At 37.4% G+C, this 27,724-nt stretch overlaps 1 protein-coding gene across 10 annotated transcripts in view; it reads right to left on the bottom strand.

Moving 5' to 3' along the window:
• Bbx (BBX high mobility group box domain containing) overlaps positions 1-27,724 on the bottom strand; it is a 247,239-nt gene that overhangs the window by 207,760 nt on the left and 11,755 nt on the right. Inside the window, exon 3 of one of the 10 annotated variants that reach the window (XM_035444510.1) lies at positions 16,038-16,114. The exons of the other annotated variants lie outside the window; for them this stretch is intronic. The gene's annotated coding sequence lies outside the window, so the exon portion shown is untranslated. The remainder of the gene's footprint in view (positions 1-16,037; positions 16,115-27,724) is intronic. 10 annotated transcript variants of the gene reach the window in all.

Genomic DNA, 27,724 nt, shown 5'->3' with positions numbered 1-27,724 from the left:
TACTAAGTAGAGTCAACTAGGAAGTGAGAGTTATGTTTTTTGTTTGTTTGTTTTTTAGGTTTTGTTTGTTTGTTTTTTGTTTTTTTTGTTTGTTTGTTTGTTTTTTTGTTTTTGGTAAGCCAAAGAACTGGGATTTAGTTGTATTTCCAGTTGTTCAGTTTATGTATGTGTAGTCTGTTTCTTGAAAACAAGACACATAAATATTCTGAGTACAGGGAATACAGATGACATCAGGCATTGTAGCTCATTTCCCTTATTCTGAGTCCAGCTGTTGTGATGTCAGAAAGAACTCCTAAAGAAAGCCTGTTCTCAAGCTAGTCCTTCTGCCTCACAAGTTTTCATACATCCAGCCATACTGTATCCTACATTTTCAAGGTAAAACCAAATGATAGCCATTCCACTTGTTTTCCCCTAATCAAATGTAAATCCCTTCTCTATGTATATTATGGTTATTGTTATTATGGTTATTATGGTTCTTATTATACATAATAGACAGCACAGCTAATGTTTAGGAAGACAGACTGTGGAATGACACCACCAGATTCAAATCCCATTCTTATTCCACAACTTCTTGGACCTCAGTGTAATGGACACTGTGATACCCCATCCAGACCCTCTTCACCTATAGCCAGTGTGCCCACCATTCTAGCTGCTATGAGTACAAGGAGCACTCTGCCCAGAGAATCGGAAAACTTACCTTGCCTTTAATGCCAGTCTGCTAAGGCAGTGCTCCAGAAACAATGTATGATGGACAACAGAGTACTAAGGGAGTTCTTTTTCTCAATAGCATCTTTATGGTCTCATACATCCAAGCTCCCTGAAGGATCTTCCAGGGCCTAGGTTCCAGAAGAACCCACTGTTTCCCTCATTTCTCAATAGGTGGTTCTCAAATTTTATCACCAATCACAATCACCTAGTGGAGTTATTAAACCACAGGTTACTACCCTTCCCTTGAATTTCTGTTTCAAGATCTTGGTGGGAGATCTGAGAATATTCATGACTAACAGAAGATGCTGTTAACCCTAATCCTAACCAGCGATCTCATTTCAAACATTTGTTGAACAAAGGCTCTATCATCCTTCACTCAACTCTGTACCTTCTTTACTACAGAACACCCTAGTTACTACTAATATTAATCTATTGGACTACAGTTATTGTGCACTGTACTATATGCAAGAACCAAACCTTGGTATCTACTGAAGAGGATTTTATAGTGGAGAAAAAAAGAGGTTAAGTGCATTCTGTCAGTTGCTTCAGGCAATGCTCAACAGAAAATTCAAGAAATGGGACTGAAAACTGGATAGAGGTCATTAGTGAGTTCTTTGGGGATATTTGAAATGAAAGTGTCCAATGCCATCCTGATTCTGGATGTTTAAAGAATTAAATAGTAGATCTCAGTTATATACAAATGACCTTACCTATAAAATAAATTCACTTCAAAAATAGTCTTCCTGGTTTGTTACAGGACTTGATAAACTACTTACAATTAGACAAATGGGAATTTTGTGTGTTTTAGTGAAGTGATACTGTTCAGTATCTCTAGCTAATATCAGACTTTAGGAAAACAAAGCCCATTAAGAAACCTAATCACTTTACACAAAACTGTCTTACTGATAAAGCCTACATTATTCTCAAAAATTAAAGAATCATGCCATTGTCCATCACCACCCCTTTGGGAATACAGAGTAGTGTAACAGGTAGAATCAAAAAAAGAAAGAAAGAAAGGACACCAATTTCCTTGGAAAATCATTTGAAGTGGTACTTCCATAACTGAACATAGGTGTGCTTTCACAGAATTGGGAAGATTCTGTTATAATCCAATATATACTTTTATTACCCAAACTGTGTATTTAAGATCTATACATTTCAGCTAGGCATGTAATTCCTTGGTAGAACTTGGAAGGCTGAAGTGGGAGAACTGTCATGACTTCGAGGTGAGCCTAGATTAAAGAGAGAGAGAGAGAGAGAGAGAGAGAGAGAGAGAGAGAGAGAGAGACCTCCTACTAAGGAAAAAAATGAGCAATAGTTTAAAAATCAATGCATTTCACCATGTCATTTTTATCTTAATTTGAAAAAAAAGGAGGTATATATAATGGAACAGAGTATAATATTCAAATGGACATTTTAGAGAAAACATTCTAAAAATGTAAGTCTGAGTTCCTGGTAGCAAATACAGACCCAAACTCTTACCTGACTAAAAAAATGAGTTTATTCCTATCTGCCATTTCAGAATTTGAGTAGAAAATTTAAGGATTAGAATAGTAAAATATTCAAAGATTGATCTATATCTGACTTCAGGTTTACCAGAATCTATCCAAAGATGCTTGATCTTAAAATTTTCCAATATCTGCCTCAGTTATTTTATATAAATTGGGTCTTTTCCAGAAATGTAAATAGGTGTTTATCTTGATAGGATTATCACTTGATATATCTTAATACAACTTTCCTAAAGTAACCTCTTAAGAAATGAGAACAAAGAGCTGAAGAGATAGCTCGGCAGTTAAGAGCATTTGTTGCTCTTACTATTATATATGAAAATCATTCATGTTGGGTGTATTATTTTAGTGTATGTGTTTATTATTTTAAACCCAATCTGCTTAAATGCTGGCCCTCATTTGGTTGCTAGAACCAACAAGGAAGTTCTCAAATCTCAGTAACTCCAGTTCCAGGGTATCTGAGACCCTCTTCTGGCCTCCATGGGTACTGCATACAGATGACGCAGTAAAATACCCATACATATAAAATAAAGATTAATACATCTTTTTTTAAAATAAAAACAAAACAGCAGCAGCTAAAAAAAATCATACACATGCTTATGTGTATGTAATATATAGCATACACACACACACACACACACACACACACACACACACACACACACACACTCACCTATAGCCACTGAAGAATCAGACCCTGCAACAGCCCCACTGACTCTCTTAATTGTAACTGCAGGAAGTCACCAGATACCTATAAAGCTGCAAGACACCTAATATTTATGGTTAATATTCCCCTGCAAAAAAAGGATTCTGAAAGTGTACAAAGCAGAATGGTCCTGGCTCAAGGCCAGCATTTAAGCAGATTGGGTTTAAAAGAATAAACACATACACTAAAATAATACACCCAACATGAATGATTTTCATATATAATAGTAAGCATACAAACCTGTTGTATAAACACCTGTGGAGTTTCCTAAACTACAAAGCAAAGTACTGCATCAGAGCACACAAAGTAGTGACACTCTGCAGATTCCGGAGCAACTCGGGCCAGTATTAGGCCTCACAGTGTAGACAAACAAGGGTCTATTGAAAAAGAACATGGCTTTTTTTTTATTCTGACACCTTACAAGATTATAGATAAAATCCAAAATCTCCCAGTTACAATTACATTCCAATATTTTTCTATGACAAACTAACTAGGTGATGTTTTTGTAGAAATACAAGTTTTCTCTTACCATCTCTGTCCATAACATGACAGTCTTAACATTTAAGAATGTCTGCATGGGGAGTATTTGTCCAGAAAATGTTAAGACCCTGAGAAATTACTACTCACTAACTCTACAAGAACTTGGGGTAAAGATAAATCCTGAGCTACTTTATCCATATTGTCCCAGGCTGACACATGAGATGTCGTCAGTGCTCATTAAGAGCACCTGCTCCCATACCTGGCCCTCCCAGGACTTATAGATGCTCTTCTGTGAAGTTTCTGTAACTCCTATCTTTCTAAGCCAGCAATGTTATATATTTCCAGAATTCAGAGACTATTCTTAAACATGGTGTGATAGCAGTTTGGATTCCACTTCTGCTTTTTCATGAATATTTTTTGTTGGACTTTTATGATCATACCAGTGATATGGCCATAAAGATCCATATTTTCTTGGAAAGTATACAAGCACTCCCCAAGATTCTTCTGGGGTTTTGAAGAAGAACCAACCTGGTGGATTACCTTGCCCTCTGTACATTCTTTCCTTTGCTAAAGTGCTCTTAGCAACCTAGAAATTCCTCTATGAGCTAGGTATAGCTAAAACCTTAAACCAACTTCAAGAAAAGTATTCCAACTACACTGTACTATTTGGTCCATTCATCATGTTCTCAGATCTTGGGCTCAAAATAGGCAGCATGCAAGCAGAAAAGATGCAAGGTGGAACGTGAAGTGAGCAAACTTCATGGGGAGACCTTACTTAGTCTTAGCAGAGACTAAAAGTATAGATTCCCATGTTAAGACAAAGTCATCTTCAAACATTTGCATTACATTATTTCTCACCAAAAATACTCTATGAAATATAGAGATTTAGTCAATATGGGAAAGGAAAAATTATACTAATTATTGTAGTAACTGCTGTGGATGTAAAAGCCTCATGACAACCCTCTGAGCAGGCTTGGTGCGGCTGCACTGTCCTCCCACAGACGTGGTTCCACATCATCTTTCCTTTCTTTCTTTTTTAATTTTTAATTGACATAAAATATTTGCATGTATTATCTAATTTTCAAGAGCATTTCCAACACCTTCAACATTTAACCATCTATTCTTACCTCTCAGGGCTTCAGAGGAAATTACCACTAGCAAGTTTAGGGTGTTCACAACCCAGAAGATATAATAACCACATACCCAGCATCAGAGAGGCTAACTGCTTCTTAGAAAAACTCCTTTTTAAAGCAGGCAAAGAGGATGGGTCAGGACACTTTTCACAAAGCCTGACCACCTGGATTTGATCCCCAGAACTTGCATGGCAGAAGGAGAAAACACTCCCGAGAAAGCTGTCTTATGACCTCTATCTGCACCTTGTGGCATACACACCCTTTCCCACCCATCAAATAAGTAAATCTTTTTTTTTTTTTAATTTAGTCATAAGGTGATGGGGAAATAGCTTGGTTGGTACAGTGCTTACCTCACAAGCATGAAGACCCCTGTTTGAAACCCTCAGAACCCATGTGTAAGTGCTGCTGGGCATGATGACACAAGCTCATAATCCTAAAAAGAGACAGAAGGATCCCTATGGCTTGCTGGACAGTCAGTCTAGCCTAATTGATGAGCCAATGAAACCAATGAAAAACCATGTCTCAAAGGAAGTTGAAGGAGTTCTTTTTGTTTTTTCTGTTTTTTGTTTTGTTTTGTTTTTTGTTTTTTTGTTTTTTGAGACAGGGTTTCTCTGTGTAGCTTTGGAGTCTATCCTGGCACTCCCTCTAGAGACCAGGCTAGCCTCGAACTCACAGAGATCCGCCTGCCTCTGCCTCCCGAGTGCTGGGATTAAAGGCGTGCGCCAACAACTCCCAGTGGAAGTTTATGGAGTTCTTAAAGGCAGTGTCCTACACTTACGTACATGCACATGTGCATATGGGCACACACACACGCAGGAAAAGAAATCAAAACAAAACTAAAATACTAGCTTTCTCCTGAAACAATAGTCAAACACAGAAATCTAGAAAATAAGGGTTGTTACTCCTTAGGATCTACAAGGAAATGGTTCAAGGACCAGCTGCAGATACCAAGATCCTCAGACACTCAGATCTCTTATTAAATGGTGTAGTATTTTCATATAGCCTATAATGTCCTCAAATACATGTTACATATCTTAGCACCACTTATAACACAATTCAAGTAGTTACAGTACCACTTCAGCATATACAGAATAATGAGAAGACACAAAGTTGGTACATATTTTGCACCAATGCAATTTTCCCCCAGAAATTTTCTCCTTCTGTGGTCATAAAGAAGTAAAGTGTAAAGGTGTGGGATGTACAGATACAGAAGACTGACTAAATTTAGGAACTAAATGTCAGACAAATCAAAAGAATAAAATGATGAATAAATTAAACTGGGTTAATAATCATACCTTTTGTTCTTAAAATCCAATACTGTACTCAAAAAAATAAGTGAGATTATCAGTCTATTTAGTTTTGTTTTTTTGAGGCAGAGTTTCTTTGTGTAATAGCCTTGGCTGTTCTGGAACTCACTTTGTATATCAGACTGGCCTCAAGCTCACAGAGATCCACGTGCCTCTGCCTCCTGAGTTCCTGGACTAAAGGAGTATGCCACCACACCCGCCATATCGGTGTTTTTATTTAGAAAACCTTTTGAGGCATTTAAGACAGAAATCACAAAGGAAAAGACAATTTATTTTCTATAGATATTAGGTAGAATGGGGAAATTAAGGAGGGCTAAAATAAAACCTCAATCTGTAACCAATAGTCCCTCCACTCATGTCCGTTTTCTTGATCTTCAGAAAAGCAGAAGCCCTCCACACCCCAACCTGAGTTTAGATACCAAACCCCTTCTCATCCACTTGGCTCATTCCACTACTTTATCTAGTTTCCTGTAGCATCTGTTGCATATCAGAATCGATTGCAAGACATGAAAAGTATACACTCTTGACTCAATTCTGGACATTCTGCTTGTCTAGGAGTAGACCGGGGAGGTAGTAGCTGGGGAATCACAGATAGGCCTCAAAGCCTCTGTTACCTCTTCTACCCACTCCCCTTAGTGGATGGGCAACTGGTTCCACTGCTGGTCTTCATTCTCCTCCTGGCTACATTTTTCTCATATTTGTCTTGGTTTTTAAAATGTACTTTTTCTATTTATACCCCTAGCCTCCCTCCAAAATGATAGCCTCAAATTCATACCCTCACCTATTCAATCTGCCTTTTGGGCTATTTATCAAAAAATACAGGCTTGGATTTTAGCTACCATTTCTTAGATTCAGAGGGTATGGTAGAAAATTGGTCACTGACTTTTAGACTCTGGGTTCAGAACAACCAGAATTCAAATCCTAAAGCAGAGAAACAGCTACATAGATATTATTTTCCAGTCAGAGTGGGTCACAGTACCTACTTCACAATGCTATTCTCTTTAAATAAGATTATTTAAGATTCTCCCATAGGGCTGGAAGAGGGATGCAGTTGGTAGAGTGCTACCAAGCAGAAGTCCTAGTTTTGATCCTCAACACCACATAAAACTGGGTATAGGAGCACACACCAGGAAGTAAAGATAGAAGGATCAGAACTTTGAGATCATCCTTGGCTACACAGTCAATTTGAGGCCAGACTGAGTTACATGAGACTCTAAAGTCTCAAATAAATAAATACTTATCCTACCGTATGATACATACTCCTTGATAATCAGCAACAATAATGGTTACTATCGTCAATGCAAGCCAATGAGAAAGCCTATCATTCATTTTAGTGGGATATCTAAACATCAAATAAGCCAAGCTTTCACTACTAAATAGTGTATACTCAAGCAAAGTTAGCAAATCTTTTAACAACAAGATATAACTCTGATACTCCAAAATAAAATGTCTGAAATATTTTCCTCATGAAGTAAAATGAAATATAGAAGTTCCAGCATGTGTAAAATGAGGCATTTACCACTCAGCAAAAATGACTAAAGGGAGCTTTAATCTATACATCTCTATATGATTGGGGCTACAATGTCCTTAAAGATTGCATTATCAACCCTGAGTCCGGACACACCTCACCCCTGTCTACACCCTGCCCTCAGTCCTGCAGCGGGTGCCCAAGCCTCAGAGCCCTCATCCAGTGGCTGATGCAAGCAGAGGCAGACATCCATAGATATACACTGAACTGAACTCTGGTAGTTGCAGAGAGGGAGTAATGAAGATCAAAGGGGTCGGTACCAGGCTGGTGAAACCCACAGAAATAGCTGGCCTGAACAAGGGGGAACACATGGACCCCAGATACTGTCTGGGAGGCCAGTACAGGACTGATCCAGACCCCTGAACATAGATGTCAATGAGGAGGCCTCTGCACTCCAGGGGGCCCCTGGTAGTGGATTAGTGTAAGAAGGGACTTTGAGAGCCCAATCCACGTGAAGAGATGCACTCTTGCCCTGGACATATGGGGAAGAGCCTAGGCCCAGACCAGATGATGTGCGGAGCCCCAGTTGAGGGCCCTACCCTGCCTGGGGAGTGGAGGGTGGATGGGGTGGGGTATAGGTTGAGGGTGGGGGAGGAGGAGTAGGGGTGAGGGGAGGGAGAGGGAGAAGTGATTGACATGTGAAACAAGCTTGTTCCTAATTTGAACTAATAAAAAAAAAAAAAAAAAAAAAAAAAAAAAAAAAAAAAAAAGATTGAGTTATCTTCCTGCCTCCCATCAGGCTAGGTAAGACAACTGACATAGGAAGAAACCAAGAGAAATAAACTTAAGGTAAAGGAGAAGAAGCTGAAATAAATCTTTTTTTAAGTATTTGAATTTTTGTTTTTTTGGGTATTTTTTTGGGACAGGGTTTCTCTGTGTAGCTTTGGAGCCTATCCTGGCACTCACTCTGTAGACCAAGCTGGCTTCAAACTCACAGAGACCCACCTGCCTCTGCTTCTGCTGGGATTAAAGGCATGCTCCACCACCGCCAGGCCAAGTATTTGAACTTTTTTTTTTTTTTTTTTTTTTTTGGTTTTTCGAGAAAGGGTTTCTCTGTGGCTTTGGAGGCTGTCCTTGAACTAGCTCTTGCAGACCAAGCTGGTCTGGAACTCACAGAGATCCGCCTGCCTCTGCCTCCCAAGTGCTGGGATTAAAGGTGTACGCCACCACCACCAGTATTTGAACTTTTTAAGACATTATTTTAACAATGACTTTGCCAGGTGTGATGGTACATACCTAAATTTAATCCTTGGCAGGTGGGTCTCCCTAAGTTCAAGGAAAACCTGGTATACATAGTAAGTTCCAGGACAGCCAGGGTTACATAGTGAAACCCTGTCAGGGAAAAAAACAAAAAACCCTTAGAGCAAAGGGCAGTCGTGTGATTTCATATTTTCCTTTCTTACTTGTAATACTAGAGTAGAACGTGCTTGTTTCTAGTCCCTAGTGCCTTTTTCTCTAACAGAAGCTGGTAGGGGTATATTTGTATTTACTTTATATTCTCAGGGCTTAATATCATGCCTGCCGGGCCAGTAGCAGGACCTCAATAAATGCTCATTCAGTGAATATAATGGTTTTTGTGATCATCCATTTGAGAGTTTCCTTCTGAATACAGCAAGAGCTGTTCCAAATGCTTCTCTAACATGAGCAGAGGATCAGACAAGTCCAAGAGGAATCCCTCAACACACTAATGTCTCTCACAACTGAAACAAACCCAGCAATTATGTACTGGGGCATCTTCCATGCACCATGCACTCTGCTTAGAAAAGCCCAATGTTCTGCAGCTAAAGTAAACATGGGTCTTTTAGGCTCCTGTTGGGGAAAACAAAGCACAAATCAGGAACTTCGGAAGGATGGCAAATCATCTGAATATTATAATATTACACACTGTCCATATTTATGGGAGGTCCTTCCCCCATAGCTCTCACAGAAGTCATAGGAAATTGCTTCTAGAAAAATGTTCCTGATCACTTCAGAAGAGGCTCTTAATTTAGATGGAAAAGCTGCCATCTGATGAAATAAAGGATCTGGTACAGGTTAGAAAGGAAAAAGTCCCAGCTAGAATCTTATTTACATAGTGTACTAATAAGGCCTATCCTTCTGAAGGAAAGAATCATATTTATTATATGCTTAGACTCTCTCTTGTTAGTGTTATGAATTTCTGCTAGATACAAAGACAAAAGCTGAGATGGCTTCTCTAAAGAATTATTTTCCTAACAAATATGTATTGTTCTAAGTAAAAGCTAAAACAGCATTACTATTCTACATGTTTCTTCAAAAAGGAAAAAAAAAAACCTCACTAAAATGCTTTTATTACGAACCATTTTATAAGCCTGATGAACATGAAGAATTTTTATATGAAAAAAAATCAACACAGTATCATCAGGCTATATGACTAAAGAAAGATGCCACATCAATAAGTAACTAATATGTGGTTACTTCTCTCTCTCTCTCTCTCTCTCTCTCTCTCTCTCTCTCTCTCTGTGTGTGTGTGTGTGTGTGTGTGTGTGTGTGTGTGTGTGTGTAGTACAGAATACACAAAAGACCCAAAGGGACTATAAAAATATATTTACAGTATATAAAAATTGAACTGCTGTAAATTACCTGAGAGCTGATGTAAAAACATTTACTTGATTTTTGTTTTGTTTTTTTTTTTTTTTTTTGCTTGCATAATGTTTGTAGGGCTCTTAGGAGAATGAATTAGATAGCACTAAACTCTCTCAGAAAAGTTAATCCAGTAAATGTGATTTGATGTTTTCATTTTCTTAGGAAGAACACCTGTAGCAAAAGGAGGCATTCAAAACCACTCCACAGAGCTGTAGCAGCGGTTTAGCATGCTGCCAATTCAGCCTTTAAAATATCACTTGGTTGCAAACATGCCTCCGTAGTCCCTACGGCCACCTGAAATGAGTTCCTAATTACATCCCGTTTGATACTCACTCTCCTTACCTGAGGCCTCGGCAGCTTGCTCCAAGCTCAGCAGTACAGGTATAGACAACTGAACCTGCTTGACTTCTTGGGCCAATGATTAGGACCCTAGGGTGTGACCTTCCTCCTACCTAGAAGCCCCATTTCTCTTGCACTAATCCCTCCTTTAGCCAACTGACTAAATGACTGCTGGAGTTCCTAAACTTCCCTGTGTTTCCTTGTCTCTTGCATGTTCTTGTTTTCAATTTTCTCTCACTAGGACTGTCTTTTCCCCTTATTTATTCAGTCAACAAATATTTATGGACAGCCTATTCAGTTTTACCTCAAAAAAAATAGAAAATTAAGTAGTAAGATAAGGAAATCTCCCCATACTCAGGGAAGTATGTTCAGATCCAATCCAATCTCTGAGGCCCATTTCAAGTTTCCATAAGCGCATCCAGACATCCCTAAAAACCAGGTCAAACATCACTGGATCCCCACATCTTCAACACGCTGTCTGTATTTCTCTTGAATGACTAACCACTTTATTCAAAAATCAATACAGGCATTCACAGGTGTTGAGCATATACTATATTCCCAGAAATGTGCTAGATTCTTCTTCCTGTATTGCCTGATTGAGGTCAAGGTTATTTCTACACTTCCTCTCCCATTCTATAGTATACACTCTTCACAAACAGGAGTAAAAGTACATTGCTTACCGTTATTCTCTATGTGACATTTTCCTTACCTACTCAGTAAGTATATGCTGAAAGTCTATAAATGAATGTATAGAGGTAGAAAGAGATCTAGACCCCTAAGATTTTTTTGAAAAGAAAATACTAGCTCAACATTAATTATTTTCCTTTTTTTCTTGGCTCCTTGTAAATTAATTAAAATTTTAATGTACGTTCCTTGGCATTTTTGTTTTTTTTTTTTTTTAAGTTAAGAAATTAAGAAAATAGTACATGCATGCTAGCCAGTGCAGTATCTGGGAGTCTGTGACAGGAAGTCCTGAGTTTGATACTGTGTCTCAAAAAAAAAAAAAAATCCAAAATAAGCAATGCTCTTTACATTCTTCTCAGTTCTAAATGTCTATTACTAACTCACTTAACCTCTACCACAAATTAAAAACAAAAACTAAAAGATCTACAAGTACTTTAGCTACAAGGAATATGTGTGGCTTGCCCCTAATTTTGCCAGTCACAGAAAAAGGGCATCCAAAGTACCAGGTGTCCTCTTCCAAGCACAACAGAGGAGTCCTTATGTACTTAATGTCTTTGAGCTCAACAGAAATGCCTTCAAACGATGAAATGCACTGGAAAGACAGTGCAAGAGGACAAGCATCCCTGAAGTTAACACTATTCTTACTTACCATCTTCAAACACACCCTTCTAGACTTGTACAGTTCTGTACAGAGTGTGGCCCCTAGTGAACAACAAGCCACAGAGAAAGAGCAAGCTCCACTCTTTGACTGTCCTTTTGCTTTGCCTTTGACTATAAGCAACTAACATCACAGACAGCTCACATATTTTGTCTGTTTTTCCCCTACTAGAAAGTATGCTCCATAAAGCTAACATTACAACCGTCTGATTAACAGTAATATAGTCTAGAGATTAAACTAGTGCCTATCTCAGTCAGTTCAATAAATGTTTATTAAGCAAATATTTCAATTCATTTCTTATTTAAATAATGGTCTAGCTATCTCCCTTCTTATCATCTTTATAGGTATACTATTCTGTATCGTCAGTGTCCCCTACCTCACCACTAAAAAAAAACAAAAAAAAATCCTTCATTTTCTGAATTTTGTTCTTTCATTATAAATGATATGTAAGGTTACATATTTCATTTTAATAGACAAGTTAATAGTTAGATATACTGAAGACACTTAATAAACCAGAGTATCTTTTTAGTTTAAAACAAAAAGTATGAGTATATAAATGCTGACTGCCTATATGCAAAGCTTCAAGTACTTTACATAGGTTACATTTTTTAATTCTGAAAATGACTCCAAAAGCTAACTAATATTGTCTTTGTTTATAGATGAAAAAGGCAAACTATGTGGAGGTTATGTACCTTACCTACTTACACATAGCTAACAGTGTCATGAATAACACTCAAATAGTGTTCTGACCTATGATCATAATTCTAAAGCATGCTACCCCCCAGGTGAATATTTAAAAGACCAACTTAATTTTCTGAGACTGTACCTGGGATCAGAGCTATATCTACGATATTGAAAATGGAACTAAGCAAATGAGAAAAACAAACAACTGTCCAGAAACTGAAAAAAACTCCAGGCATTGGAGAGCAGTAGAAAAGGAAGTGGCTTTGGACTTAGATACTAATCTCTCTTATGTGATTCCAGGTATGGGACTCATCCTGTCAGAGCCCTGCCTCAAAATGTATAAAAGAATAGAAAAGGGGGTTTTAAAAAACACAGAAGAGGAGACAAGTTGGGGGATTTAGGTAAATTATATCTACTAATATTATGACTTTTGATAGACTGAAAATTGTATAGAAGTGTACCTTGTATACAAACGTATACAAACAGATCATAAATACATAATTAATATCGTATTTTCTTCATTTCTTGAAAGTTAAGACAGATACAATGCTAAAAGTAAACCAACTGGAATACATGTCACAGAAATCTAGAACTGATCAGATATCAAACTTATGTGATCAGAAAAACTCTAAATTCTTTATACTTCATCCATCCATAAAAACTCAATTACATATTAGGTATTCAACCAGGTACTGTCATGTCAAGCAAAGAACAGTAATCACATGCAGAACTAAGATAACATAACACTCAGTAAGATTAACTGAGAAGGTATGCTATGAACAGCCACCAATACCACTAGTTTACTAAAGACACTGTTTAAAGAATCATCATAAATTCTTTCCAATTGCCCTTACAGTTTTGTAGTATATTTAATATGGCCTGTACCATAACCCTGTGTCTAAGATTCAAAGAAAATTCACTATTCATAGAAACTTTCATAAAAAAAAATTGACAGTTTGAGCTATTTCATATTAGGGAGAAACAGTTTTCTAGTATTGTTTCATGATACAAAACAACTTAGTAATTGCTAATCAAATAGCTAAAAAAACTTTTAAGGCAAAGAAGCATGCATTGATCAATCTTTCACTGTGAACATTAAGAAGTTTACCTAAAATATTCATTACTCACAAGTCACAATAAGTGTACTAGCAGAGCAGCTATGTTTGAAGACCATAGCAGAAACTAGTCAGGTAAGAAAGTATTCAGCAAATCAATACAACTATTTTTTTTTCTAAAAATAAACATAGTTGGGGACAAAAAAAAAACAGGTATCACTTTTACATAACCATAACATCTTATAGTTAAATAAGATAGTTCACTAGGCCCCAAAATATTATGATTATGTATCTTAAATTAACAAGATGACCTTATTTAGCATTTTTTAGATTAACATATAGTTGCTATAGGTTTGTATACAAATATAAGGCTTGGTTATTTAACTCAATAATCCCAAGTTTTTCCATAAACTAAAATGAAAGTAAAAATTCAGAGAGTTTTCAGCCTAGTGTGATGGTGCATATCTTTAATCCCAGCCCTCAAGAATCAGAGGCAGATAGATCTCTGTGAGTTCTGGGCTACTCTAATCTATATAGTGAGTTCCAGACTAGCCAGTGCTACATAGTGAGACCTTGTCTTTAAAAAAAGGAAAAAAAAAAAACAATGTTATGAATTTCTAATACAAATGTTTTGCAGAAATTATTTCATATAAATAAGATTATACACTGGTGGTGTGGCTCATGCCCTTATTCCCAGCACTCAGGAGGCAGAGGCAGGCATATTTCTGAGTTCAAGGCCAACCTGGTTGGCCTTTGCAAGTTCTAGGACAGCCAGGGCTGTTACACAGAGAAACCCTGTTTCAAAAAGATTATACATCCCTAGAAAAACATCACTAAAATCACCTAATAATGACTTGCTTAATCATGTGACCCTGTCTCCCATGGAATCTAAAACACCTGAATTTTACGTTGGCCAAAATAAACAAACCATTACCCTCCTCTGACAATCAGCTCTAAAAATAATGATCCTTAAGCTAACCACACTACATTTCCTAAACTTACAACAATGGTAAAATAAAATAATAAATTTTTGACTGAAGTAATTGGGAAATGAGTAACATTATTGTGAAATCTGGAGTTAAAAGAATGAAAACATGGATGTGCAGCAGTGTGCCAATGCCAACATCAACTATCAGTCTGCTGAGAGCTTAGGGGACTGCAGAAAAGGCAGGTTAGGTATTACAGTGTAGGAAAACTGATCATTAGCTCTCAGGACCTAAACATAAGCCAAGGGTCCAGGATTACCTCGAGCTTCCATGTGTAATTTTCCTGCTGGAAACAATTAGCACCTTTGAGCTAACTTATCCAGGCCGACTTTTTTCCTACAAATCAGGGTTGTCTCACTGCCCCTTCTACCAAACTGTGAGGACTGGTAAGAAAACACCATTGCAAAATGTTTGGAGCCCTGTGTTTTATAGTCACCTACATCACTGGGGTGAATGAAAGCCCTCCCAAAATTGTGGTTTTTAACCACTTAACACATCATCACTGCCTACTGAGTAGGACCCAAACTTGAGAGAGCTGGAGCCAGAGAACAAAAGCTAACTCCCCCACAATCACATAGGTAATGGTCTTCCTGATAAATAACCGAACTAATTGCCATTCCTTAAAGAATAAGAAAGTAATCATCACCCTTGTTTTGTTTTTTAATCATTTTAGGGACTAGCACAAATGTAGATGCTACATTATCATTATAAACATGCAAGGGATTAAACCTATACAATCCTCAGCCCTCTGAACATCCACCATCGAGACTTATGTCCAACACTCAAGCTTTCTGCCTCCACTAATCTGTTATCACCCTTATCCCACCAAATTAAAAGCTTTTATTTCCATCTAGTTGCCACTTAAGATTTATAAAAGACTCATTTTTCCCTTTCATTCTCCTAACTCAAATCCTCATAGAGAATTCTTGCCTCTTCACAGGTTGCCAATTTTGGGTATATTAAAAATCCCATCAAGTTGCCTTATATGATGTGACTATTAGCTTTTAATGGTGGATGAAAGAAGTAGATGCTTAACCTCATTTTGCATTTAATCACAGCACCCATCTAATAAAGTAAAACTTCTTTATAAAGGTCAGATATTTTTCTTCTTTAATCAACTTTTTTAAAAAGACTAACTTTAAAAATATATAAAATTGTTTAAACCAAGAGGCATGTAATAGAATATAGAGCCTTTCTCATGACTGTACTACAGAAGTAATGTTTCTACTACTTAGTCTTCTGTCCTGTATTTATAATTTTAAATGAGTTCCATAAATAATAAGCATTTTATGTTTAAGATCTCTCTCTACAGGTTTATAGTTTATGTTTTAATGACTATGTTTAAAGTCATGATTTTCTGGTCTATAACTAGCTTCAGAGTTTCTGTATACATCTCTGTAAGTCACACAATGTACAACCCAAGGAGGGGCCATTTATATCAAATACAAAGGTTTTGTACATTTATAAGGCAATTTCCTGACAGAAGCAATAAAATGCCTTGTTCTAAGAAAACCAATCTATTTTGACAATTTTCCAGCATTTGGAAATAAAGTACCTCAAGAAAAAGGTACCTTTTTCTAAAATTTACACAGGGTGCCTATCTGGACTAGCTGGTTCTTATTCTTTGGAGGATAAGGGCTAAATAGTGTCTACTTGCCAAGCAAACTCCCAGGAGCAGAACTCTGATGAGGCACAGCAGACTCCTCTCTTTAACTGGAAAACAGGAGGTACTTTCTGAAAAAAAGACAGTTATGAAAATACTAGGCTAGAAATAAGGCCTTGGATCTTAATTTACCATTTTGCCCACGTGTGTCTGAGTGGCTTCAGTCCGTGACGAGGTAGTAACTGGGCATTGTCTAGCTACACAAGTTTCTTACTACGACCACCATGAATCATCATGGTGTACAAGGCAGTTAGGAAACTAGCTCTGCTATGGCTTTACAAACTCCTTTTCTCCTGATCAGCTTGGAGTGGTTTACACTTTCATGGACAGAACAAATCTAACATCCCTAGAATAAGTTATAAAGGCTGTTCTACTTAAGATTAGGATGAGCTGCTGAGGCTGAGGTGGCTTTTCCCAAGATCCACCTGTAATAAACTTAGGGCATTTGCTAAACCGGTGTGCCATTAAACAATGTGTAATTGTTTTGCAAATTCTTGCTCTAAACACAGGGAACTACACTGAAACAATGTTTCATTTTATTATCTGTTAGCCATCAAAATCAGATACCAGAAAGTCAATGAGAACTTGCATATGAAGATAATAAAGTAATTTCAAGTAATAGATACATTAAGGCAATTTTAAGGTAACACATAAAGCAAGGGAACATACGATGTGTCCATACAGCTTTAGCTTCATGCTCACTAGAAACAAAAAGTCACATAATCCTATGTGAAGACAGTGACAATCAACTAATATTTTTACATCGTTTTACATTACTGAAGCTAAACCCATATCCATAGCAAAACAACAACCCAAGAGGTCCCATACTCAGACAGAGCCCTGCCACTCATGCCTGGGTCATGCTTCCTTAATCTGAGACTTTCTTCAAACTTCAAATGATCTGCAATATCTCTTCTACAGTCAATCTTCTACATTAACTCAGATTTAGATTTACTCTTTACATTCATGGTATTTCATCTTTATATTTTTAATCACAGATATTCCATCTCTACAGAATATTAACTTTTTAGTTCGCAAATTTACCTTAATGTTGAAATGATTCTACAAGCTGTTGAGGAACAATTACACACAGCAACCTGCTTGGCAATGCATCAACACAAATAAGGAAAAGGCCATTTTATTCTGGGCTGGAAAGTCATGCTTTAAAAGCCAAGGGAGTCCACACAGGTCCAGTGGGTGGTGCCAATGCCATGCAAAAAGAACAAAGGGCAGGTGGAGGGAGGGAGTGATGATGAGCTGAGACAGAATGCCAAGTCCACTAACCACAAGAATAACATGGGTAAGATGGGGAGCCACTGAGGCCAGGCTCCTGCATCTAAAGTTGAGAATGCTAATTCTTACACCACAGGGGTTGATAGAAAGGAGTGGGGCCACTGAGTCTGGAGAGGAATTCTACCTCACTGTCTTAAGGCTTCTCTTTTCCTATGCCACCTTAAATAAAAACAAGAAAAAGTTCATCGGTTCTAACACTTCTATCATTATATATTATATAAAATAAACTGTATAAAATCTACTTTTGTCAAACTGCAAGTTCTCAACAGAATTTCTTCATTCATTAACAATACAGCATGTCCAAAGACATCATACTAAATAACAATCACAGAAATTAAGTTGATGTAGGGCTAGAGATGTAGCTCAATTGGAAGGGTGCTTGCCTAGCATGCAGGAAGCTTTGGATCTGAGCTCTAATAAACCAGGCATAGTGAGGCACACTAACAATTCCAGCATTTGGAAGATGAATGGAGGAGAATCACAAGTTCAAGATCATTTTAGCTACATAGGAACTAAGTTTGAGGCCGGTCTGGGATACATAAGACACTATTTTTAAAACAATAATTTTTTTTCTAAGTAGGGCTAGAGAGATAGTTCAGTCAGTGAAGTAAATGTAGTGTAAGCATAAGGACCCCAGCACCCCTACTTTTAAAAAAGTTAAAATAGCCCACCACAGCAGCCTGCTCTACAGTTCCAGAAGAGATATTGGAATCCCTTGAACTGAGTGGCAAGCCAGCCTAGCAGAATCTGTGAGATCCCATTTCAAAAAAAATACAGTGGAAATCAATGGAGAAAGGAAGACACCTACAGTCAACCTCTGGCTTTCATGTGTTTGTTGTGCATATACCACCATCCCATACACACACACACACACACACACACACACACACACACACTCACAGAGAGAGAGAGAAAGAGAGAGAGAGAGACAGACAGACAGACACACACACACCAAAAAATCAAAATAGTTCTGAAGTTTTACTATAATCAATCTTTTACTATTCTCCTACAGTAAAGCAATTATATAATCTCTTTACTCTTGAGGGATTTAGAGATAGAGCCTAACAAATACAACCTCTGCATTATATAAAATACTAATGAATAAGAAAAAATAAATAAAATATTAATTAAATAACTTTCATATAGAAAGGCCTTCTTTTTTTAAAGTTGGCAGACTATACTAGATCCTCTAATTGGTCATGAAATCTCTCCTAAATGTGCTGAGAGAGAAAGCGAGAGAGAGAGAGGAGAGAGAGAGAGAGAGGGAGGATCACTTCACCATTTGACTCCATTTCTTTGAAAGCACTAGCTGACATCAATTATGAAATGAATGACGTGAATGTATTCTGGAAATAAGAGTAGTTCAAATATCTAGATATCAAATGATAGTTTCCAATTAATTTTCATATAATTTTAGAAACATTCACAAGAGAAAAAAAATGACCCTGTAACTACAATGCAATGGCACATACTTGTAGCCAGCTATTTGAATCTCAAATTCAAGCCTAGCCTGCTCAAAATAGCAAGAATTCATCTTTAAAGAGAGAGAGAGAGAGGGGGGGGAGGGGCTTTAATCCCAGCACTGGGAAGGCAGAGGCAGGTAAATCTCTGACTTTCAGGACATCCAAGGCTACCCAGAGGAACCCTGTCTTAGGGGGGAAAAAAAAACAAGAAGGAGAAAAAAGAAAAGGAAGAAAGAAAGAAAAAGAAAGGGGGATAAGGTGAGGTGAACCTAACATATACATATACAAAGCTCATTCTTTGTCAGTGAATAGTCCTTTTATTTTCCATCATATGCTCTAAAAAATGTTGTCAGTAGACAAACTTTTCACATTACCTTAAACACTTATTAAAAAGTACAAATACATCTAAATACATCAGAAATTTAGGATTAATTCCATTGATATTTTGCAGGCCTTATGACATAAACCACTAAAGCTTATTTTCTTACACCACTGATGTTCTAGGTGACAGTAATCTAAACAAGTTGAAAATAAGAGGGGGAAAAAAATCTTAGCTCACAAAAACAAAATTCTGCCTTGCACAGGAGCAGCTTTCTAGAAGAATGGCTAGAATATGTAAATTTTGCCCTCAGGGGAGCCGGTACAAACTCAGTCACCTGGGTCAAGCCACTAATTTTAAGCATGCATCTTTGTCTGTAAAATGGGAATAATATCCTACTAGCTACCTCACAGACAATTCTTAACGACAAATAAGATCATATCAATTAAATAACAATACAGATTCTATATTACAAGTATAAGATTTTACCATAGTGCAGTAGTAATAAGGGTTACAGCCTTGAAATAAAGATCTGGTAAGTTAATGGCAAACAAGATAAGAACAAAGCTGTCTTAACTATTACTTGGAGATCACCCTAAAGATGCAAAAGGATCTCTGAAAAGAAATTAAAGTTGCATTCATTTGTGGATAGCTGGGGAAGACCAGGCTGTCTTTGTAAGACAATAAATAGGGAACTTCCTACATTTGCTACAAGGCATTAGAAAAGCAAATTAGAATTCTGTAGTTTATTTCGTGTGCAGATGTGAAACTGCTTTAAATAAACATGTACCTGTCTTGATGGGTATGGCAGAGGCAAAGGACTGCATTCATGTGGCTAGTTTTTAAAGGAGAAAACTAATGGTCCCAGCTCCTCTGAGAGATAATGTCTGTCCTCCCCAACTCCAGCATCAGTCAATAACACAAAAGGTAATTTTAAACTGTCACTCCAAGGTTAGGAAGTTCCAGTAGGTCAGCACCTAGAACATGATAGGAGCTCAAAAACACTCTAAGTGGGTATACAGAACTAGGCTGGTGGTATAGGTAAGAACATAATCTAGCTAGAAATTTCTACCACCTTTAAAAGAAAAAGTTTGAATAAGATAATTCCAAAGCAATAGAGAAAATGTAAAATACCTTTCTAAAATTTATTTGCAAATAAATTTGGTTCTGCTTGTGATAGTGTAAGGTTGGGATGACACATGACCTACCCATTTTTAGTACTGGGGAAGAAGGAATAAGACCAGAGCAGTTTTAGGTCACCACAGCATATCCTTGTGGACAGCACTGCCAGTACGGCATTCATTTATAGGTCTCTGATCCACTCCTACCCACAATGTGCAGTATAAAACAAACCAATTCAACAAAGATTAACCAGACACCTACTAACCACATCCTAGAACACATACCACACTGGGTACAAAGATGAGTAAAATCAGACCTCACTGTCTAAGATGGTCTCCATGTTACCTTTAAGATCTGAGGTCTCCAATGTTTCCCTGGAAACATTCTTGCTAGCTCTCTAAACCCTACCACTTGAACATTCCACCTATCTATACAGAATGTCTCCTCCATACATTATCCTCAAACTTTTCATAGCACACATCAACCTGTGGATTCTGCCAGATACCTCCACACTCCTGTATTGCAAGCTAATATTTACTGAGTCCCCCTGTGGCAGGCACTTTTAGAGGCACAAATTATACAGCAAGGAAAAACAATTCCCATTCTTACCAGATTCCTCATGCATGAGCTACACTCTGTCCTTACCCTTACCAAACATCCTGATCTGCATATCCATTTAATAGTATTCTGGATTCCCTGCCACACTCTATACGCTAAGGGAAATAACAATGGACAAGGCAAAGCCTCTGATTCTCACACAACTTAAAATTGGTGTGGCACTGACCAGTTTTGAAAAGTGTTTTCCGCAGTGGGGTTCTTGAACCCCAAAATATAAACAAGATAGTCTATTTGGAATGAGAGAAAAACATAAGATTCTTTTTGAAAACTTGATCTTTGTAGCTAATCTTTTACTTTGTTGTATAATAACCTGTTACATGCAATTTATAAATAAATATAAAGACATCAAGGATATATCCTCAAATTCTTTTACTGACAAGAACATCGTTTTAAACCTGGAGGCCAGAAGTTTGGATGAGCATACATTTAGGGAGGAATGTCTGGCCCAAGGAGGGTTAACCTGGGTTCTCCATTGCCCCATTTTCTCTCATTTAGATTGAACAAGCATTTTGAGGAAATAGCTAGAGATGCTTATATAAGCAAAGTTAAATTTCAAGTCCACCCGAATTTCCATTTTTAATCATGTTTTATCATCCTATATCCATCAGGCCTATAACACATGAATGTTATGAGCCCTTGGCTTTCTATTTCAGAGTGGCTATGTGTTATTACTACATTAGAAATATCCTAGCACCAGAGCCACCGTCTTTTTGTTCTGCAAACATTACTGGTCTTCTTCATTATTAATTTCAGTTGGCACAAAAATAATGAGTTTCATTATGACATTTTCACACATATGCATCATTGTACCTTGCTCATATTCATACCTCTACTGCCCCTCCATCCTCTCTTCTCACTAGCCCCTTCTTCCATACAAATAGTCTCCCTTTTGCTTTCATGTATATATAAAAACATATATAGATAAATCTAGACTCTAGGAAAGTGTGATAGTTCATCTCCTACCCCATTACCTCCTCCTCTTCACACCTCAGCCCTCCCTTAGTTCCTTCCTCCTCTCAGTCTTCTACTTTTCTGTAATATATGAGAAGAAACATGATATCCATTTGAATCTGAATTCTCTCAATCTGATGATCTTCAATCCTATTTTCCTGCAAAAAAAACATATTCTTTACAACTGAAAAAAATAACTCCACTGTGTATACATAACACATCCTTTATTCATTTGTCTGTTGGTTAGCATCCAAACTGATTCCACATCAACTATTGTAAACAGCACAGTAATAAATAATAAACATGGATCTTTGTGGATTCTTGTGACTCACAGATTTCTTCAGGGGCCACCCAGAGTGAGACAGCAAGATTCATACATCTTATATTTTGGAGGAACCTCCATACTGATTTCCATAATAACTATACCAGGTTACAACTCCATTGTATAAAGGATTTGTCTTTCCCACATCCTCACCAACATTTGCTGGTATTTGTTTTCTTCACAATAGCCATTCTGACTCAGGTGAGAGACAAAGTCTGAATGCAGTTTTAATTTGTATTTCCCTGATGACTGACAAAGGATGCTGAATATTTTTTCAAATGTGTATTGGCCATTTCTGTTTCTTCTTTCAAAAACTGTTCATTTGGCCATTTACTAAACAGCTAACATGGGTTTTAATATTATATTTTGGAGCTCTTTATAGTCAGATGGTAGCTGGCAAAGATTGTTTTCTAATTCTATATGCTGTTTTTCTAATTCTATGCTGTCTCTCCATTTTTTGACTGTTTGCAGTATAGAAGACACCTTCATGCAAGTACATTGGTCAATTATTGATATTATTTCCTGTACTACTGGAGACCTTTTCAAAAAGTTCTTTCCTATCTTAAAGTGTTTGCTAATGTTTTCTTCCAGCAGTTGCAGAGTTTCTGTATTAAGTTCAGTCTTTGATCCATCTTGAATTGATTTTATACAGGTTGAAAAATATAAATCTAATTTTATTCTTCTGTATGTAGCTATCCAAACTTCCCAGACACAGTTGAAGAGGCTGTCTTTTCTCTAATGTCTTGTATTTTACATCATTGTCAAAAATTAAGGGTGTGGGGGGTGGAAATGGCTCAGCAATTGAGAGCATTTGCTATGCAATCATGAGGGGCAGTTTGGATCATAGATCCAATACAACAAGTCAGGAGTCCTTTGCATGTCTGTAACCCCAGCTTCAAGGGAGGCTGGAACAAGGAAGGAGCTTGCTGATTTCTAGCCTAGCCCAGAAAATGATAGCCCCAGGCTCAGAAAGACACCCAGATGCAAGAAATAGAGTAAAAGGAGGATAGAAGATGCCTTCTTGCAGCTGGGCGGTGGTGGCACATGCCTTTAGTCTTAGTACTTGGGAGGCAGAGTCAGGCAGATCTCTGTGAGTTTGAGGACAGCCTGGTCTACATGAGCTAGTTCCAGGACAGCCTCCAAAGCCACAGAGAAACCCTGTCTCGAAAAAACAAACAACAACAACAAAACCCAAAAAACAAAAAAAGATGCCTTCTTGCAGCCTCTGCACCTGGACTGTACATATGCACATACACTCGTAAAGGCACAGTCGTACACAAATTAAGTAAATAGACTTTTTAATTACTTGGCTATAATTGTGTGGGTTCATTTTGTAGTTCTCTATTTTACTTCATTGGTCAATATATCTTTTTACACTGTTCTTGTTACTATAGCTATTAATAATAAAGTCATTATCGTTATTATCCGTAGTATAACTTGCAATAAGGTACTGTGATGCCTCTAGCAAAATAATACTGCATTTACACAGTTCCCCAATATATACTTTAGGAAACATTTACTACATTGATATTTGGTGATAAAACTTCAATCTGTAAAACCAGTATCCACTGCTAAGTGAGTATCAATTAGAAATAAATATGAGGTGTCCTGAAATTATATCATCAAACAGGGCCAAAACTTTTTATGAAACCATTTAATTAATGGAGAAAAGTACACATCTTTCCTAATTCCTAAGATCTGCACATTTGGCTCAAAGGCTGCCTATTGTATTTGACATCTATATGTCAGGAATGATACCGAAGATCACATTTAAGGAAATTAAAAGGAAAGCAAATGCTTCATGACATCAGTTTCCCACAACACGCTCACCACTACTCATGTGAGTAAGTTCTCACAGCTCTGTTACAAACAGAGTGATCCCATCCCTCCACCCTTTCGAAAATGTGTTCAATTTCCATTGTTTACACAGAGGTCAAGCATAAAATCGTTAACATAAAACAAAGCCCAGACTGACAACAAATCTGAATAAGTGCTCTGGGCCCTGAGCCTTTACAGCACCAAATAAGATCACAACACGTGTCTACATATGAGACTTGTAAAGACATTCATTATTTCCATGAGGATTGGGAAATACTGAGATTTAATGCTTGTTCTTCAATGAAGCCAAATGGCTCCAAAACAGAATGGAAAAAAGACTCAGATTATTAATCGCTGTGTTTCGCTCCTCTTTGCCACTCTGCTGAAAACATTACAGTCATTATCCATGATGTGACTTTATAAAGAACTATTTTCCGAGGTTAGCTTCTTCCTTATGATATCATTTCTGAATCTATGTGTTATAAAAAGCACCCTGAGTTGACAACTGGGAACACTGTGTCCACCAGTCCCAAAGCTTCCTAAATTAGAAATTATTTAGTACAGGTTGAAAACATCCTGGAAAACGTGAAAACTACTTGATAACAGAACTTGGCACAACTTACTGTTATCTCTCATGGGCTTCTATAGACTCCATGTTAATACTTGAGCAATTTATCTAAGTAAAAGTATTAGTGACTATAGTACATATATGCATGTCTTTGGGCCCTCTTACATCTAGTTCACATTTACTATTCTATTCCATTAGTCATAATTTTACCATTGGTGTATATGGAATCCTTTCTGAGACATCACATAGACACTTGTGTTCAATCATGATATCATTACAGATTATGGCTATTGGAACCTGGTCCCATGCTGACCCCGCCCCCTGACAATGGGTGGGACATGCATATCTGCATTCAGGCAGATACTCAGGCAGCTCAAAGGGCCCTGTGTTGCGTGGCCACATCATGGCTATGTCACTCTTTATGGGGCTACACAAGCACCTGCAAGTTTACCCTTTTAAGTGAGCACCTCCATGTGTTGGCCCTTCCCCTTCCTTTTTGCTCCCTTCCCCGTTCTCTTTTCTCTCTCTCTCTCTCTCTCTCTCTCTCTCTTTTTCTCTCTCTCTCTCTCTCTCCACCTGTAATAACCTCTATGGTTAATGTATCTCTTGATTTGTGTTCCATCGAGCTGGTTCCATAGCTTGCACTCTTTAACTTAAACAAAAGAACAACAATGACATTAATAGTAATAGCTACAAAGCAAACTTTTAAAAACTTGACTGAAATACAACTCTGAATTAAGTGTTACCAAAAGTTAGTGGCCTTGTAAACCAATCAAAAGGGTGTACTGATGTTCAAATAAACTTAAAAATTAACATCACAAACTTGATTTTTTTACATTGAGATTGATTTAGGGAGGTGTTTGTTTGGGGGGGTTGGCTTGGTTTTTGAGAAAAGGTCCCAACAGTTAGCCCTTACTGGCTTGGCAATCGTTATGTAGACCAGACCGGCCTGGAATTTGCCATCACCCTCCAGAGTCTCTGTCTCACAAATGCTGGGATTACAGACATACCACCAACTATAAACTTAATTTTTAAAAACAGACCCTGGTGCTCAGACTAATTAGTCTATAATTAATGACAATTAGGACAAAGACAAGTATCATAGGAAGACGATCTCCCACCCATATTGACATGTTTTTCACTGGTATTTATTACTTAGTACTATTTTATACCCCAACTATTAGAAAAACTAGTACATATTAGTGTATATGACTGATATTACATCCTCTGGCTACATGTTTGCTTTGAGGACAAGGATTATTTTATATTTATTTTTATATATCCAAAATCCAGGTCAAGTATCAGCATACAGTAGGCACTTGATCCATAAATGTTGAATTACACTGACAAGAGTTGACTAGTTAAATCTCATCAGCACTTGATCAAATTTCTTTATCTGGAAAATATTGTTATTTGAGTATAACTTGGGATATCAAGGAGAAAGAAGTGTGTCAATTTTCATAAATTAAATTAATTCAAGTTACAACCTACTTGAATGAGAACAGTATGAAAGCAGTGGGGGAGGGGGTAAAACAACAAATGGAAGGCCAGCACCTTTGGTACATTATTTGACCAATGCAAGAAAAGCAATATTCTAATAAGATGACTACCCACAAATGCTACTTTACCAAAACATGGTGTTCACAAGACCCATTCTAAGAAAGCAAACTTGAAATCTTCTATAATTGAACTATCCTGAGCACTCAACTTTCAGATTTAAAAGACAATTGAGGGTTAGTGATTTAGCTCAGTGGTAGAGCACTTGCCTAGTCTAGCAAGCACACAAGCCCTCCTTTGAGTTCAGCTCTCAGCTCTGGGAGCTGGGGAAACTAACTGGCACATACAACCTAGCTGGGTGGTGGTGGCACACACCTTTCATCCCAGCACTCAGGAGGCAGAACAGTCAGGTCTGCACAGAGAAACCTGGGGGCGGGGAGGGGTGTTGTTGAGCAGCTGGAGAGATGCTCAGCTTAGTGGTACTGCCCTTGGGTTTGGTTCCTGGCTTCAGTTCTGTAACTCCTATTCCTATAACTTCAGTTCCAGGGATGTAACATCCTCTTCTGCCTCTACAGGCACTGCATGAACACATGTAGTACCAAAACATACATTCAGACAAATACTTCATATGCAAAGATAAACCTTTAAAAAATGATTTCGGAAAAATATAGATCTTAGTAACAAACCACTTACTTTCTATTTTTAAACAATATTTTCCTACGCAAACTTTTATAGAATATATTCTACTTATCACAATAGAAATAGAAACAACTTTCTTAGGTAAAATGAAGGAAAAACACATATCTCCTCAACCCACTTTCAAAAAGTGATGAATCTGGAACTTCTGGCTACAAATTGGATCATGTTTGATCAATGGGCACTCAGATATGAATGCTGTGAACTAAAATATACTCACAAATTTTTCCACTAATATTGAATTTTCTTTCAAAGTAAATGTCAGAAAACTACCTTACAATACTGCCCATATTATACTGCCAAATTCCTCTACTAAAATATTGTTACTGATTGGGTATTTAAAAATCCCAGAACACAAACATCACATTCATAGTTAATAAAAGTCAACTGCTCATACAATAAGCAATAATTTCTACTGACATGAAAGGAACTAATAAATACTAAAAGCAATAATGGCTATCAGCATTTCCATACCAGACAAACCAATAAAAAAGAAAGCTGACTAGTTTGTAAACTAAGTTTGGAGTTGGTTTTGCCTTTCACAGTAATCTCATGCATTAGTCCCAAGTTGAGACTCACCTTTAAAAGTGGTACAGAAAAGAGTCCTATCATTTCAAAATGAAGACTTCTCCTTTGAGAGAAAGAAAACCCAAGTACTCCTTGGTGGAAACTTTGTCCAAACCTTTCCATGTCTAGCTTCTTGGAATGTGGCCCTAATGGCAGGTAAATATAGATAAAGCCCCAGGAGACCACAGCAGTGCACACTAGCAGTCTACACCTGGCAAAATCCCTCACTAGCTGTGTGATCTCAGACAAATTACTCATCCTGGGACTTGGTTTCTTTGTCATTAAAACAGGGACACTCTTCATCTGAAAGTTATTATGGAAAGTGAACTAATAAATGGAGGCTCTCAATCCAAGTTAGCTTTCTCTCTGCCTCCCAGTGTAAAACAATTTGGGAAACAGTTCTTCAAAACACACTCAGCTTTCCAGTGAATATTAATCAAACTACAT

The sequence above is a fragment of the Cricetulus griseus genome, chromosome 4, assembly GCF_003668045.3.
Source record: "Cricetulus griseus strain 17A/GY chromosome 4, alternate assembly CriGri-PICRH-1.0, whole genome shotgun sequence".
Classification (NCBI taxonomy): Eukaryota; Metazoa; Chordata; class Mammalia; order Rodentia; family Cricetidae; genus Cricetulus; species Cricetulus griseus.
Note: the sequence above shows the minus strand (reverse complement) of the source record. Positions and strands in the feature narration are given on the sequence as shown.